This window comes from Petaurus breviceps, unplaced genomic scaffold, assembly GCF_028583685.1.
Source record: "Petaurus breviceps papuanus isolate PSGF00001 unplaced genomic scaffold, PetGlider_PUasm1.0 90702, whole genome shotgun sequence".
NCBI lineage: Eukaryota > Metazoa > Chordata > Mammalia > Diprotodontia > Petauridae > Petaurus > Petaurus breviceps.
Genome location: NW_027187317.1, coordinates 1,736,925 through 1,753,128, shown reverse-complemented (window position 1 = coordinate 1,753,128; position 16,204 = coordinate 1,736,925). Strand labels below are relative to the sequence as shown.

General features: G+C 39.4%; 1 protein-coding gene across 2 annotated transcripts in view; it reads left to right on the top strand.

The window, feature by feature from the left end:
- LOC138144628 (mitochondrial amidoxime-reducing component 1-like) overlaps positions 1-16,204 on the top strand; it is a 46,521-nt gene that overhangs the window by 15,259 nt on the left and 15,058 nt on the right. The window lies entirely within an intron of this gene.

Here is a 16,204-nt window from a genome sequence, read left to right as displayed (position 1 = left end):
ATCTATCTATCTATCTATCTATCTATCTATCTATCTATCTATCTATCTACCTATCATCCATCCATCCATCTATCCATCTATCCATTTATCTATCTATCTATCTATCTATCTATCTATCTATCTATCTATCTATCTATCTATCGCTATATCTATCGCTATATCAACGTGAGCTGTTGTTACAGGAGCCCTTACTCTGAGCCAGCTGCCAAAGAAAGCAGCATCTTCCAAAGGCAGCTTGATAGCTTAATGTGTAGTAGGGCAGGTATGCACATTTAAGTTTGTTTTCCAACTAAGATAAACTCTTTTCTTAGACCCTTTACTGCATTACATCATAAATACCCTGAGTTGGGATGACTCAGGATTTTTCATCCCTGTGATGGGGTATCTTCAGCTCTGCCTGGAAGCATGGTGGTGATTCTGATCTCTTCTCCCATAGCATGCCACACTATTGGTACCCCTGAGATATATGGATGAAAGAGAGGGGCATGTGATGCTTTTGACTGTTAGATACTGCCTGGAAGTTCAATCAGTGCCATATCTATTGCACGTTATTTTTTAGTCTGTTTAGCTTCTCTGTCACCTGTATTTTGGATGTTGTAATTTGTGGGAAAGTGAAGTAGGCAGCATGGGGGAGTAGAAAAAGGAATGGATTTGGAGAAGACTTAGGTTTGAATCCTGGTTTTGCTGCTTATTACCTGTGTGACCTTACCTACCTAGGCCTCAGTTTCCTTATTTGTAAAATGAGGCAGTTGAACCAAGTGACCTCTAAAGTCCCTTCCAGTTTGAAATCTGATCCTGTGATCCTGTCTTAAACTCTATCTTTTATAAGCTTTTGCTTATAAGCTTTTTCAAGAGCTTTCCTGGAGAGCTCTTGTTAGTATAAAGGAAAGCAGTTGTGGGGTCTAAATTTTAGTATTAGATTTCTCAAATCAGTTTCCTCATTTGTAAAATGGGTATTACAGGATCTTTTTTGTCTGCTCCCAGGGGAGAGTTTTGATAGGTGTTAATAGGTTATGAAAATAAAGTTCTCACTGACAGTGCCCTGCCCCTTTGTTCATTCAGTGTTCATTCATTCATACTTGGCCATCACAACTTTCTGAAATTTTATACCCACTGAAGTAGGGTATAAAAGCTGTCATTATCTACAATTTACAGAAGAAGAAAGTGAGACTTGGAGAGGGGGAGGTGATCTGTCTTTGGCCACATACATAGGTCAGAGGTAGGATTTAAACCTAGTTCTCTCTGGATTCTTAGGCCAGCACTCTTTTTAAAAAACTTTTTATTTTATTTTTTACCATACCTGCTTGTCAAATTAGCACCAGGCATAGAAATGTGACAGGCAAAGAAATGTGGCTTCCCAGATTAGGTTGGAAGTAAAATATTATGCAGTGATTACACTGAGTTTGTCTGTTCTCTATAAAATCTCTCTCTATAATCATATATATGTATGTCTATATTATATAAAGTCTCTCTATATACAAACTCTCTCAAATCTTTATTAAACTATGTCATTAACTCCATTAATCTCCTACACTAATGGAGGAGAGAAGAGGCTTTGATAATTCAGTTTTAAAATAGATAATTTCTGGGCAGCTAGGTGGTGCAGTGAATAGAGCACTGGCCCTGGATTCAGGAGGACCTGAGTTCAAATTTGACCTCAGACACTTAACACTTACTAGTCATGTGACCTTGGGCAAGTCACTTAACCCCAATTACTCTGCATTCTCCCTTGCAAAAAGATACCCCCCCCCTCCCAACCAAACCCAGATAATTCCACTCCCTCTCAGCACCCTATTCCTTTGACTAAATCATGTGGTCATAGTTGTATGATTAACTGCATAATACTCAGAGAATCCCTTTCTGGGCCCTCGCCTAACCTCCTTGTTGGTCAAGTAGAAGTTCAGGTAGCCCATGGGTAATTGAAAGTTAACAGTAATATTACCTCCGTTATTTTCGTACTAAAACTAAACTTCTTGCTTCTTCTTTACTTTTGTACATTCTCCCTCACCCCATATCTTGGCCTATTAGAAATCTTTTTGTGCAAATGTTAGATAATAACATTTCTCATTCATTCACATGTGGTCTAAATTAATTAGGTATATGAGTGGGAGTTAACTTCTGTTGTAGAACACTAATTTGGAGATTCCTGTTTCAAATTGGGTATTAATATAGCACTGTAATTGCCTCATTCTCGTTTTATGTTTATAAATCAATATTGTGTGTGTTTGTGCGCATGAGTGCACACAAAGAGAACACAACTGATGGCTTGACACTACTTCCCTGAGTAGACTATTTCTAGTCATCCATAAGAGGCAGCAGAGTCCAGTGGAAACATTGACTCTTGGTTCAGAAGTTTTGGGTTCAAATCTTGCATCCTCAAATCCTGTGGAACTATATGCAAATCATATAATTTCCCTGGGCCTCATTTTTTTTTTAGAGAATGCTTTATTTGAAGAGATTTCTAGCATTTTCTTTATTTTTCATTAAGGCAATTATATTCCTTTTTGATGAAAGGAAGTTAGCAAAAGAAACTTATCTAAGGCTGTAGGATAAGTATAGGTTAGACTAAGGCAAAATTCAAACCTGTGCATACAGATACAATAGAAACATTGATTCATGAATCAACATAAGGGGCATCTCATAGGGAACCAATAAAGGATGAATACTTTTATTTCTTTAAAAGGTCCATTAAGTGATATCTTTGTCAGCAGATCTTTTCAAAGCAATTAGGAGGTGTCCTGGTGTTAGTAAAGACTGATGTGTTGCTTTTAGGCCTTTAAATTTGTTTCTTGAGGTTTTCTTGAGCACAGCTGTTCAAATCCACGGGGCTTTTGTTTATAACTATGTAAATGTCTATGAAACTGGTTATCTAACATGGCTAGGACAGATAATTCATTGGCACATATCCCCATGAGGTGCATAAGGACTCTTTTGTTCCATGAAAGTATACTGTTAATGACATGGCCTACATAACAATTGAAATACTGGAATTCTGAGAGCAAACCACTCTAAAGTATGGCTGCTCCCAATATTGCTTGAAGCAGAAGCATTTCTCAACCATGAAAGTCTATCTGAATGTTAATGCACATGGCTATAATTATGGAGAGTCAAACAACTTCGGTGAACCTATGCAAGGAAATGCCTCCATGCTACTCCTGATGTGTCCTATTCCATTTCAACCTCTCTACATTCAAATCTTGGCCAAAGGAAAGAACTGAACCATAGATTTTGTGTCTAGGTTTCTAAGTCCAGTCTCATCTTGAAACTGAACAACATGTAGATAAAAAGAGATAGTAGTTTACTTGCTGAAAAACCAAAAGTTTGGGCCTTTGGATCCCCAGGAGGCTAGGGAATGGGGCAAGGGTTGGCCTTGCGGGTGATAGACCAGTGATCAATAATTTAGGCTCAACTCTGGTAGGCAAGAGAGTCCCCCTCCTCAAAGGATGACTGCAATTAATGGCAAAGATTGGGTCTCAATTTCTTCTTCTGTGAAATGAGAGGAGTAAGAGAGAACCTAATGGCTGTCATAATACAGGATTGGGGGTTGGTAATGCAGGAACATAATAATATAAGGAAGGCAAGAGATCCAGGAATAAAAGATTAGGTCAAGTTAAAGTGGTTAACCATAAAGGTGAGAGTGAGAAGGGAGGAAAGTGATGTGGGAGCAGGAATGAGGATCTGGGAGAGTATCGGAGGGTCCCAGTGAGTATGAAGAAAAGGTTCAGGAGGGGTAAAGCATAAGAAGAGAAGGGTGGATGAAGGAATTTTGAGCATTTGAACATGAAATGGAACAACTGTGGGTAATGCTAAGATCAAGCAAAAGTATAACCATTCCTCTGTATAAATGATGTGGAGAAGAGGAGTGGGTCATGGGCAGTGAGGAGAATGAAGAATCGAGAGGTCATAGTGTTTAGTTGTTGTTCTTCATACTCGAAGAGGGCCAAAATGACATCAGTATGTTGGGGTCAATGTATGCCTTTATACCAGAGTATTAGTCTTCCCTCAACACTTGTGTACTCCTCAACATACATGTCCTCTAGTAGGAATTTGGATGGGGAGGAAATCTACAAGCTGGGTATTGAACTCCTTTTCTTAAGGAGGGAGAATGACTTGGTGGACGGTAGATAAATGACACTAGCATCTAGACTGGGCGGTCAGTTGGACAGACCTTAATGATCATCTAGTCCATCTTCCTGATTTTACAGGTGAGGAAACTGGAGGCAACAGAGATGAAGTGATTTAGGACCATAGAGCCATAGAGCAAGAACAGGAGGCCATGCAGTGTAAGCCCTCATTTTACAAATGAGAAACCTCAGGTGTAGGGATGTTAAATGAAGTCATATGAGTACTGAGGGGCAGAGGCCGAATTCAAACCTAGTTCTAGGTCAAAATCCATTATACTTTAAATTGCCCATTTTTTCCTTTTACTGCTGCATTGGAGGCATTGCCCAAGGTTCTGCTCTTGGCCTTCCCTTCTCCTTCTATGCTCTCTACTGTTCCCATGAACTTCAATGCCCATAACCCCAGAATCTTTATTTCTAGCTCCCTGCTAGCCTTGCCACCTCACCTGATGTCCCACCAGCACCTCAAACACAACCTGGTTAAACAGATGGGAGTTTGCTCCTATGTGGTAACTGATATCCAGATCATTACTTACACTCGTGTTTATTGCTTGCGTAAGAATGTACTTAAGAGAACCATTTTGATGCATTTTTTTTCCAAAAGATGACTTACAGTTAATGCACATACCATAACTTAGAGTAACTTTCTCTGTTTATTTTGTATTTCTGTCGATGATACATACCATCATACTCCTAGTTATCCAGGTTTGACAGCTTGCCAAGTATTATCAGGTTCTCCTTCATATCTGACTTTTATTTTCCTTTCTCATTACCACCTCCCAGTCACCTCTTCCCTGCCCCCTCCATCTATCCAATATGCAATTGCTTAATCTTTGGCTCCTGCTCTCACCTATTTATGCCCTGACCTCCTCCTATCCCTCTCCCCCAACCTTTTGACTTCCCTTTTGTTACTTCATTTAAGCACCTTTACTCAGATCAAGATTTAAAATAATGCTCTTAATTAGTATTAGTGAATGAGTAGTAAATGAGTAGTAAAAGCCGAGGCATCTATTGGATGAAACATAGAATGTATCCACCAGTCCTAGGTCCTATATATACCTTGTTAGGAAAAACCACATTTGGTTTAGTACCTGTTTCCCTTGGTGCTGGTGACAGCTAGGTGGATCATTGGATAGAATGATGACCGGGAGTCAGAATGTCTTGAGTTCAAATTTGGCCTCACACTCTTATTAGGTATGTAACCCTGAGCAAGTAATTTAACCTCTGATTCAGTTTTCTCAGCTGTACAATGGAGATAATGGTAACACCTACCTCTCAGGGTTGTTGTGACAATTAAATGATATAACATGTAAAACATTTAGTACAATGTCTGGCGTGTAGTAATCACTTATAGAAATTCTTGTTTCCTACTTTCCTTTCCCTCCCAATCATAGACTTTCCAGCCAAAGTCTGGGTCATGGGGCTAAAGCAAGCAGTATTTGGTCATAGACATTTTAGCTCTGCATGGAAGTAGAGAGACAGTTTAAACTCAGAATAGGTATGGTGATCTGAAATTTGGAAGGACTCTTGCTTTCTACTTTTGCCTTTTCTGAAGGCATCTTGAAGTCTCTTTTCCCTATAACTGTGGTCTGCTTCATCTATTAGCAGACCTTGAAGTCTGGATGTTATTGAGGCTTAGATGTGTCTATCTAAGGCTACTGTGAGAAACAACATGCTAGAGTGGGAAAACAGTGAATTGAGATTCAGAGGAGCTGGGTTCAAATCCTGCCTTTGATACTTATATCCTGTGTGATCTGACACAAGTCACTTAACTTCTTTGGGGGTATTGGATTATGTAGCCTCGAAAGTCCTCTGGTATTCTTAAATGAAGACTCTATGTAATTTTTTTTTTGAGAACCACTATAGGATCATAGAACTGGAAGGAACCAGAGAAGTCATTTAGTCCAACTCCTTCATTTTACTGATGAGGAAATGGAGGCTCAGAAAAGTCCAGAGATTTGCCTTACCTCACACAGGGAGTAAGTGCAGAGCTTGTTGTTGGCTTGAGCTGGCATTAAAACTCAGGACCCATGACTCCAAGTTTAGCACTTCAAGTTTATCGCTCTTTTCCATTGTACCTTGCATTGATTCCCCATTATCTTCAAGATAAAATCCTTAATCGTTAGCTCAAGTTAACTGTCTTCCCACCAGCACCTCCAACTCAGCTTTTCTAAAATTGAATTGTTTTTGATGAGTTTGCCCCCGTGTGGTCAAATTTATATAGCAGGGCATTGCTGAAATGCTTATTTCTTGCTTGTATTAAGAATGCAGTTAATATAGTCTATTCTCTCATTTTTCAAGCCTTTCTACTATACGGCCCTCAGGTCTCAATCTTATCTTCATGTCTCATCTCCCTCATTGTTTTTCTACATAAGTCATACTCTGCAGCAAAACTGGATTGATTTTTATTTTTTTGCATTGCTACCTTTCTACACCACCACCCCTCCTACCTGATACTTTGCAGTTGAAACTCTTCTAGGCTAAGCTCTCATCTGCTCCCTCTCATGAGGGAACTGATTATCCAAGCAGAAGCGAGAGTTATTACTACCTGCACTGAGCACTGATAATGTTTTGTTTAAACCTCTCTTACGGCTCATAGTTTTAGCTTGCATTCTTGTTTTTTAATTTAGAAACTAGGCTTTATAAATCATAGGTATTTAATACATAGTTATTGAATTGTACTTATATGGTAAGTAATCATAATAAATAAAATTTTAGATAATAAATAGCTGAATTCCCATGCTTGAGTTTGACAGGTTGTGTTGGGCCACAAGGACCAAGGGTACACAGGACAGGGATTTATTTATAAATAGAGATCTGAAATGGTTAGGTCTATTTCCCCAAGCAAGACTAGCATTTCTGCCTTTGTGGAAAGTAGGAAGATGGCTATAACTAGGTGATCATTCCTTTGCTTTCTTGTCTTTAAGAGGAATATTAGACTAGAATTATATCTTTTAGACATCAGATATTTCTTTTTTTTTTCTTTTTTGCCTTTTGGAGGGCAATTGGGGTTAAGTAACTTGCCCAAGGTTACACAGCTAGTTTTTTTTTGTGTGTGAGTGTTAAGTGTTTGAGGCTGGAATTGAACTCGGGTCCTCCTGACTCCAGGGCCAGTGCTTTACTCACTGTGCCACCTAGCCGCCCCAACATCACATATTTCTAACCTAGTAATATGATGTTTTGGGTTTTAGCTGGTTGCTTTGAATTGGGAAGGTAACAACTTGAACTCAACCATATTATCTCTCCTCCAAAAAATGATTGTTATAGAAAAGATAATCACAGTTAACAGAAAAACATTTATCAGAGCAAGTAATAAAACAAAAAAAGGGAAGCAATACAGATTAGGTTGGGTGATAGACTTTTGTTGTTCAGTTGTTTCAGTCATATATGACTCTTTGTGACTTCATCTGGAGTTTTCTTGGTAAGGAAATGGGAATGGTGTGCCATATCCTTCTCTAGCTCATTTTACAGATGAGGAAACTGAGGTAGACAGGATTAAGTGACTTGCCCAGGATTACACAGCTAGTAAGTGTCTGAGGTCAAATTTGAACTCAGGCTTTCTTGACTTTAGGCCCAGTGCTCTATCCACTGTGCCCTCTAACTGCCCTAGGTACCCCAGGTGATAGATGCTCAAGATTAAAGGGGTTATTTGATTCAGAAGCAATCTTAACATTAGCAGTCTCTGGGGTGCAGGTTCTGGGAATCAAGGGGCATATAGGAGTACTGATTTTTACCACTGAAACTCTGGGGAGGTCTCCCATCTGCCATTCAAAGTCCCGATCTTCTTTCTCATTCATCTTTTCTCTTCTTTCTTCTCTGAATTTTCCTGCACCAGAAGTCCCTCCATGAATCAGAAGTCAGATTTCCCTCTGAGTGTGCAACATTCAGCACCTGTCATCACAGGGCTAGCTTTCTGAGAACGACCCAGGCTTACCTGGGCAGAGTGCTCCATGAGTAGAGAAATCTTGAGGGCAGAGACTATCTTTTATCAAGAAAATTGGATGCATACTAAGCTATGAGTAAACATTTATTGAGGGAGTGAATGCATATACGAATGATGAATGAAGAACATTGGCCTTGGAATCAAAGGACCTTGGACAAGTCACTTAACTTTTTTTGGTCTCAGTTTCCTCATCCATAAAATGAAGGAGAAGACCCTTTCCAGCTCTAAATTTATGATCCAATAACTTTATTGGAGAAGGAGGGTAGACTAGTGGATTAAAGGTGGCATTGGAGCCAAGAAGACCCAGTTCAAGTCCCACCTGTGATACATACTGTGTACCCAAACAAGTTGGTCAAGCACATTTTACACAACCCTCTAAAACAGTAAGTTGCAAAGAAAGTGTTTACTTGAATAGATAGAATTTCCTCCACCAGGTGTTCCCTATATGAATAAAAATACAGACCCAGTCTCTATCTATTCCTATGACTTTAATATTAGTTTCTTGCTTCAGCTTTCAGTTTTTTTTTTTTGTGACCACATTGCCCCCATGTGGTAAAATCCTAGATAGAGCAGGGCTTTGCTAAATAGTTGCTTGCTTGATTCTGGTATAAGAAGTCAGTGAAAGGAACACTTTTCTTGTTTTTGTTTTCTTCCCCCAATATAGCAATATATACATCATATAGACTGAACATTAGGTAAACTAAAGGCATGTTTTGAGAAAGTCTCATGGTAGGTAAGTTATGGTTTCAGACTGATAAAGGATGAATCTATAGGAAGCCAAATAGCCAGGTCAATATTTAAATCACTTGTAGAATGTGACTGGGGGGGGGGGTGCTGAGTCAAGATGGAGGAGTAGAAGTAGGACCTCCGCGTGGCTCCAGCTTCCACCTTCCCCAATTCATGTAAAAGGGGACTCTGAACAAACTTTGGAGCCACAGAACCCACAAAATGACACAGAGAAGCTAACCTCCTGCTGAGGACAACCTGGCAGGCTAGCAGGAATCGGCCAGTGCAGTGGTCTTGGAGCCAAGCCCAGGCCCGTGTGAGCCAGAGGTTTCAGTGCTGGGAAGGGCTGGAGGGACTCCAGATCACCAGCAGTTGTGGCGGTCCAGAATTATCAACATATAGATGCAAAGGACAAAGTGAAAGGTCAGTGCAGTGTGGACTTTGGGATCCAGTAGTTGGGAGTGTGTTGGCTTTTGCCACCAGGGCGAGAAGCCATTGCCTCGGCTGTGCAGCCACCCCCATGTGGCAACTTCTGCTCCTGGCCTGCAGAGTATAGGGGGACCAAGTGACCAGTCTGAGGGGTAATCACTTTTGTTTTAACCTGCTTGGATCTGGATTGTAGTCTAGGGTGGAGGTCCTGGGGTGTGTGACTAGCTTGCCAGAGCATGTGGAGGCTTCATCAAGGGCACCCAACTAATACCTCCAGCAGCTGAGAAAACCCCAGTGTTTGGTATGAAGCTCCCCTGTCTGGTAGCAGAACCCTACTGTGGCAAAAAGCCCAAAAGTCAAGTAATTGAGAGGCAACATGACCAGGCAAAGGAAACAAAGCAAACAGAAGAATCCAATATTAGACTCCTATTTTGGGGACAAAACGGATCAAAGCATGGAACAGGAGGAAGACAGTGAAGTCAGAACTCCTGCACCAAAAGCTTCAAAGGAAAATACGAGCTGGTTACAGGCCATAGAGGACCTTAAGAAGCAGATAAGAGAAGTGGAGGAAAAATTGAGAAGAAAAATGAGAACAATTCAAGAAAATTATGAAATGAGAGTCAACAGCCTGACTGAGGAAAATACTACCTTAAAAAATAGACTAACTCAAATGGCAAAAGAGGCTCAAAAAGCCAATGAGGAGAAGAATGCTTTAAAAAGCCAAACTTGCCAGATAGAAAAAGAATCTCAAAAGTTCACTGAGGAAAATCATTCCTTCAGAATTAGATTGGAGCAAATGGAAGCTAATGACTTCATGAGAAATCAAGATGCTGTTAAACATATCCAAACAAATGAAAGAATAGAAGGCAATGTGAAATATCTCATGGGAAAAACAACTGACCTGGAAAATAGATCCAGGAGAGATAATTTAAAAATTATTGTACTACCTGAAAGCCATGATCAAAGAAAGAACCTAGAAATCATTCTCCAAAAAATTCTCAAGGAAACTGCCCTGATGTTTTAGAACCAGAGGGCAAAATAGAGGTTGAAAGAATCCACCAATCATCTCCTAAAAAAGATCCCAAAAAGAAAACTCCTAGGAATATTATAGCCAGGTTCTGAAATTCCCAGAGCAAGCAGAGAATATTACAAGCAGTCAGTAAGAAACAATTTGAATATTGTGGAAACACAATCAGGATAACACAGGATCTGGCAGCCTCTATACTGAGGGATCAAAGGGCTTGGAATGTGATATTCTGCAGATCAAATGAGTTGGGATTAAAACCAAGAATCACCTACCCAGCAAAACTGAGTATCATGTTTCAGGGGAAAATATGGTCATTCAGTGGAATAGAGGACTTTCAGGCATTCTTGATGAAAAAACCAGAGTTAAATAGAAAATTTGACATTCAGATACAAGAAGCAAGAGAAGGATGAGAAGGTAAACAGGGAAAAGAAATCATAAGGAACTTATCAAAGTTGAACTATTAACATTCCTACATGGAAAAACAATAATTGTAACTGATTAAACTTTTCTCAGTATGAAAATAGTGGAAGGGAATATAAATAAATATATATATGAGGGTATATGGGCATATGAATACATATGTGAATGTGTGTATACATGTTTACAGGTATACATAGATAGAGGGTACAGGACCAATTTAATAGGAAGGAATGATACTTAAAAGGTGAAATTAAGATGTGAGAGAGGAATATGATGAGAGGAGATGGGGAGAGACAGATTGGGGTAAACTATCTCATATAGAAGAGGCAAGGGAAAATGGTTACAATGGAAGGGAAGAACAGGAAGGCAATAGGAAATGGGTCAACCTTATTCTTATTGAATTTGGCTTGGGGAGGGAATGAAATACACACTAAATAGAGTATCACACCCTACAGGAGAGTAGGGGGGAAGGGGATGAAAGGGGGGATGATGGAAGGGAGGGCAGGCTGGGGGAAGGGAAGTTGGAAGCATCCACTTTTTTTTTTGCCTTTTGGAGGGCAATTGGGGTTAAGTAACTTGCCCAAGGTTACATGGCTAGTTTTTTTGTGTGGGTGTTAAATGTCTAAGGCCGGAACTGAACTCAGGTCCTCCTGACTCTGGGGCCAGTGCTTTACTCACGGTGCCACCTAGCCACCCCAAGGAAGCACCCACTTTTGAAAAGGTATGGGATCAAAGTAGAGAATAGAACAAGTGGGAGGTGGGATAGGAGGGAGGGAAATATAGTCAGTCTTTTACAATATATCTACTATGTGAATGTTTTGAATTAGCTACACATGTACAACCTATACTGAACTGCTTAACTTCCCAGTAAGGGTGGGTGACAAGGGAGGAAGGGAATGAATCTGGAATTCAAAGTTTTAAAATCAAATGTTTTAAAAAACATATATATATATATGTATATATATGTATATACTATTATTAATGCTATTTTACATGTAATTGGGAAACAAGATATATAGGCACTGGGGCATAGAGATCCACCATGCCCTACTGGAAAAGTCGAAAGGGGTATGGGAGAAAATATGGGACAGAGTAGTTTGGGACTGCTATTTTCAGGTGGTGGGTAGGGGAAAAACGGGGAAAAAATTTGTAACTCAAAATCTGGCGGAAATGAATGATATAAATCAGAAGTTAATAAAGCATTTGAAATATGAAAAAAAATGTGACTTTTGCCCCATCCTCTTGTTTCAGTTGTGACTGACTCTTTATGACCCCAATTGGAGTTTTCTTGGCAAAGACACTTGAATGGTTTGCCATCTCTTTCTCCAGCTTATTTTACAGATGAGGAAACTGAGGCAAACAGGATGAAGTGACTTGCTTAGGGTCATGCAGCTAGGAACTATCTGAGGCTGGATTTGAACCCAAAACATGAGCCTTCCTGACTTCAGGTCCTGGCACTCTATCTACTGTGCCATCTAGCTGCCTTCCCCCACCACACTCAATGAAAATGTGTAACTGTCCTTTGTCTCCCTGTTACATTTCTGATTTCTGTTAGAAATATTTAGAATATCTCAAGTAAAATGTCCTCTATCTTTCCTATACTTTCAACCTTTCAATCATAACCATCCTTCTTTTAAAATTTTTTTTATTGAAGCCTTTTGTTTGAATGTAATTATAATAATAGCCAGCATTTATATAGTACTTAAGGTTTGCAAAACATGTTACATTATAGTATCTCATTTCTTAAATATCCCTTTTACTCCATTCTTTTCCTTTTCATAGTGAGCCTTCCCTTGTAACAAAGTTTTTTTTATTAATTTTTAATTTTTTCTCTCCTTTAAAAATTTTTAGTTTATATCATTCATTTCCATAAGATTTGAATTACAAATTTTATCCCCATTTTTCCCCTACCCACCACCCCAAAATAGCTATCCCACTGAATATCCCCTCCCCCAATTTGCTCTTTCCCAAATCTTCCCCCATCTCCCCTCTGACTTTCCAGTATGGCATGGTGGATCTCAATGCCCCAGTGCCTGTATATCTTATTTCCCAGTTACATATAAAATAATAATAATAATTATATATATTTAAACATTTGATTTTAAAACTTTGAATTCCAGAATCATTCCCTTCCTCCCTTGTCACCCACCCTTACTGGGAAGATAAGCAATTCAATATAGGTTGTACATGTGTAGCTATGCAAAACATTTCCATAGTGGATATATTGTGAAAGACTGACTATATTTCCCTCCATCCTATCCCACCCTGACTTGTTCTATTCTTTACTTTGATCTTGTCCCTTTTCAAAAGTGGGTGCATCCAACTCCCCTCTCCCCCATCCCTCCCTCCTTTTCATCATTCCCCCCTCTCATCCCCTTCCTCCCTACTCTACTGTAGGGTGAGATACTGTATTTAATGTGTATGTCATTCCCTCCCTAAGCCAAATTCAGTGAGAATAAGGTTGACTCATTCCTTTTTGCCTTCCTGTCCTTCCCCTCTATTGTAACAGTTTCCCCTTGCCTCTTCTATATGAGATAATCTACCCCATTCTGTCTCTCCCCATCTCCTCTCAATTTATTCCTCTCTCACCTCTTAATTTCACTTTTTAAGTATCATCCCATTAAATTAGTTCTGTGCCCTCTATCTGTGTATACCTGTACACATATATACATACACTCACATATATAGATATTCATATGCCCATATACCCTTCTATATAGACATATATGTATGTGTATGTATATATACACCCCCCCCCACACACACACACTTCTATTCCCTTCAACTATTCTCATCCTGAGAAAAGTTTTATAAGTTACAATTATCATTTTTCCACGTAGGAATGTAAATAGTTCAACTTTGATAAGTTCATTATGATTTCTTTTCCCTGTTTACCTTCTCATGCTTCTCTTGCTTCTTGTATCTGAATGTCAGATTTTCTATTCAATTCTAGTTTTTTCATCAGGAATGCTTGAAAGTCCTCTATTCCATTGAATAACCATATTTTCCCCTGAAACATGATACTCAGTTTTGCTGGGTAGGTGATTCTTGGTTTCAATCCCAGATCCTTTGACCTCTGGAATATTATATTCCAAGACCTTCAATCCCTCAGTGTAGAAGCTGCCAGATCCTGTGTTATCCTGATTGTGTTTCCACAATATTCAAATTGTTTTTTACTGGCTGCTTGTAATATTTTCTCCTTGATCTGGGAACACTGGAACCTGGCTACAATATTCCTAGGAATTTTCTTTTTGAGATCTTTTCCAGGAGGTGATGGATTCTTTCAGCCTCTATTTTTCCCTCTGCTTCTAAAACATTAGGGCAATTTTCCTTGAGAATTTCTTGAAGGATGATTTCTAGGTTCTTTTTTTGATCATGGCTTTCAGGAGTCCAATAATTTTTAAATTATCTCTCCTGGATCTCTTTTCCAGGTCAGTGGTTTTTCCAATGAGATATTTCACATTGCCTTCTACTTTTTCATTTGTTTGGATCTATTTAATAGTATCTTGATTTCTTATAAAGTCACTAACTTCCATTTTCTCCAATCTAATTCTGAAGGGATGATTCTCCTCAGTGAGCTTTTGAGCTTCTTTTTCCATCTGGCAAATTTGGCTTTTTAAGGCATTCTTCTCCTCATTGGCTTTTTGAGCCTCTTTTGCCATTTGAGTTAGTTTATTTTTTAAGGTGTTAATTTCTTCAGTCAGGTTGTTGACTCTCATTTCATAATTTTCTTGCGTCATTCTCATTTCTCTTACTATTTTTCCTCTATTTCTCTTATTTGGTTTTCAAAATCCTTTTTAAGCTCCTCTATGGCCTCTAACCAGCTCATATTTTTCTTGGAAACTTGTGGTGCAGGAGTTCTGATTTTGTTGTCTTCCTCCTGTTCCATGCTTTGATCTTTTTTGTCCCCCAAATAGGAGCCTCATGTCAGATTGTTCTGCTTGCTTTGCTTCCTTTGCTTGCTCATGTTGCCACTCAATTGACTTTTGAGCTTTTTGCCACAGTACAACTCTGTTATCAGAAAGGGAAGCTTTGTCCCAATCACTGGGGTTTTCTCAGCTGCTGGAGGTATTAGTTGGGTGCCCTCTCTGAAGCCTCCACATGATCTGGCAAACTGGTTATGTACCCCATGACCTCCACCCTAGACAGCAATCCAGATCCAAGAAGGTTAAAGCAAGAGTGATTATCTCTCAGACTGATCACTTGGTCCCCCTACAATCTGCAAGCCAGGAGCTCTGAAGCTGTCACGTGGTGGCGGCTGCTGCACCAAAGTCCTTTCTCCCTCCAGGGGATAAAGGCTGGACCTCACTCCTAAACTCCCAGTTTCCAGAGTCCACACTACATGTCCTCTCACTTTGTCTTTGGTATCTATGGGTTGATAATTCTGGAAACCACCACAGCTGCTGGTAATCTGAAGTCCCTCCAGCCGGCAGCTGGTTGTGGCTGCACTGAGGCTAAAACCTCCAACTCATGCAGGGCTGGGCTGGGCTCCCAGAGCACTGTGCTGAGCCCTTCCTGCTGCCTTGCCAGACTGTCTTCAGTGGGAAGTTAGCCTTTCTCTGTCATTTTGTGGGTTCTGTAGCTCCAAAGTTTGTTTAGAGTAATTTTTTACATGAATTGGAGGAGGTGGGTGTGGGAGCCATGCAAAAGTCCTGTTTCTACTCTGACATCTTGACTCTGGAAACCAACGAAGATTTTTTAAAAAGAGAAAAAAGTAGGTCAGCAAAATTATTGAACACGTGGGTTACATCTGACATTGTATGTAAGATTTCACACCCATAGCATCCAGAATGGGGAGAGGAAGGTTCATTTTCATGTTTCTTCCCAGGGCCCAATTTTTATAATTATAATTGTGTAACTTTCAATTTCATTTTATCATTCTTTCCATTTCCATCAATGTAGTCATTGTATATATTATTTTGCTGTCTCTTCTCACTTCATTCTGCATCAATTCATAATCCTCCTTTCTTTGAATTCTTCATTATGTCAGTTCTTTTAGTGCAGTAATATTCCATTAAATTTATGAGACATAATTTATTCAACCATTTTCCAGTTGATGGTCATCTAATTTTTTCCAGTCCTTTACTACCACAAAAATACTCCAATTAACATTTTAGCATATATAGAATCTTTCTATCTTTGACCCTCTTGAGGTGTTTGCCTAGCAGTGGGATCTCAGGGTCCAGACTACCAGTCTTTCAGGGCTCATCTCATATCATTCCTTCTTTAAAATTCTGTGGCAATTGGTATCTCCCTACTTCATTTGGTAAATAATCAAGGGCTGAGTATCTTTGAATAGCTTGTGACTGAGGTCTTGAACGATTTGTCTTTCTTAACTCTTTGTGAACTTTTTCATGATGTCATATAGATTGTAAACTCTTTGAAGGAGGGAACTGTGGCTTATACTTCTTTATATCACCCTTGGTTCCTAAGGCAGTTTCTTGTGAATAATAAGTGCCCAAGAAATAATCGTTGGTTTAAAGTGTTTTGAAATGTCAGCCTTCCTTGAATAAGTATACACGAGGCATGTTACCTATG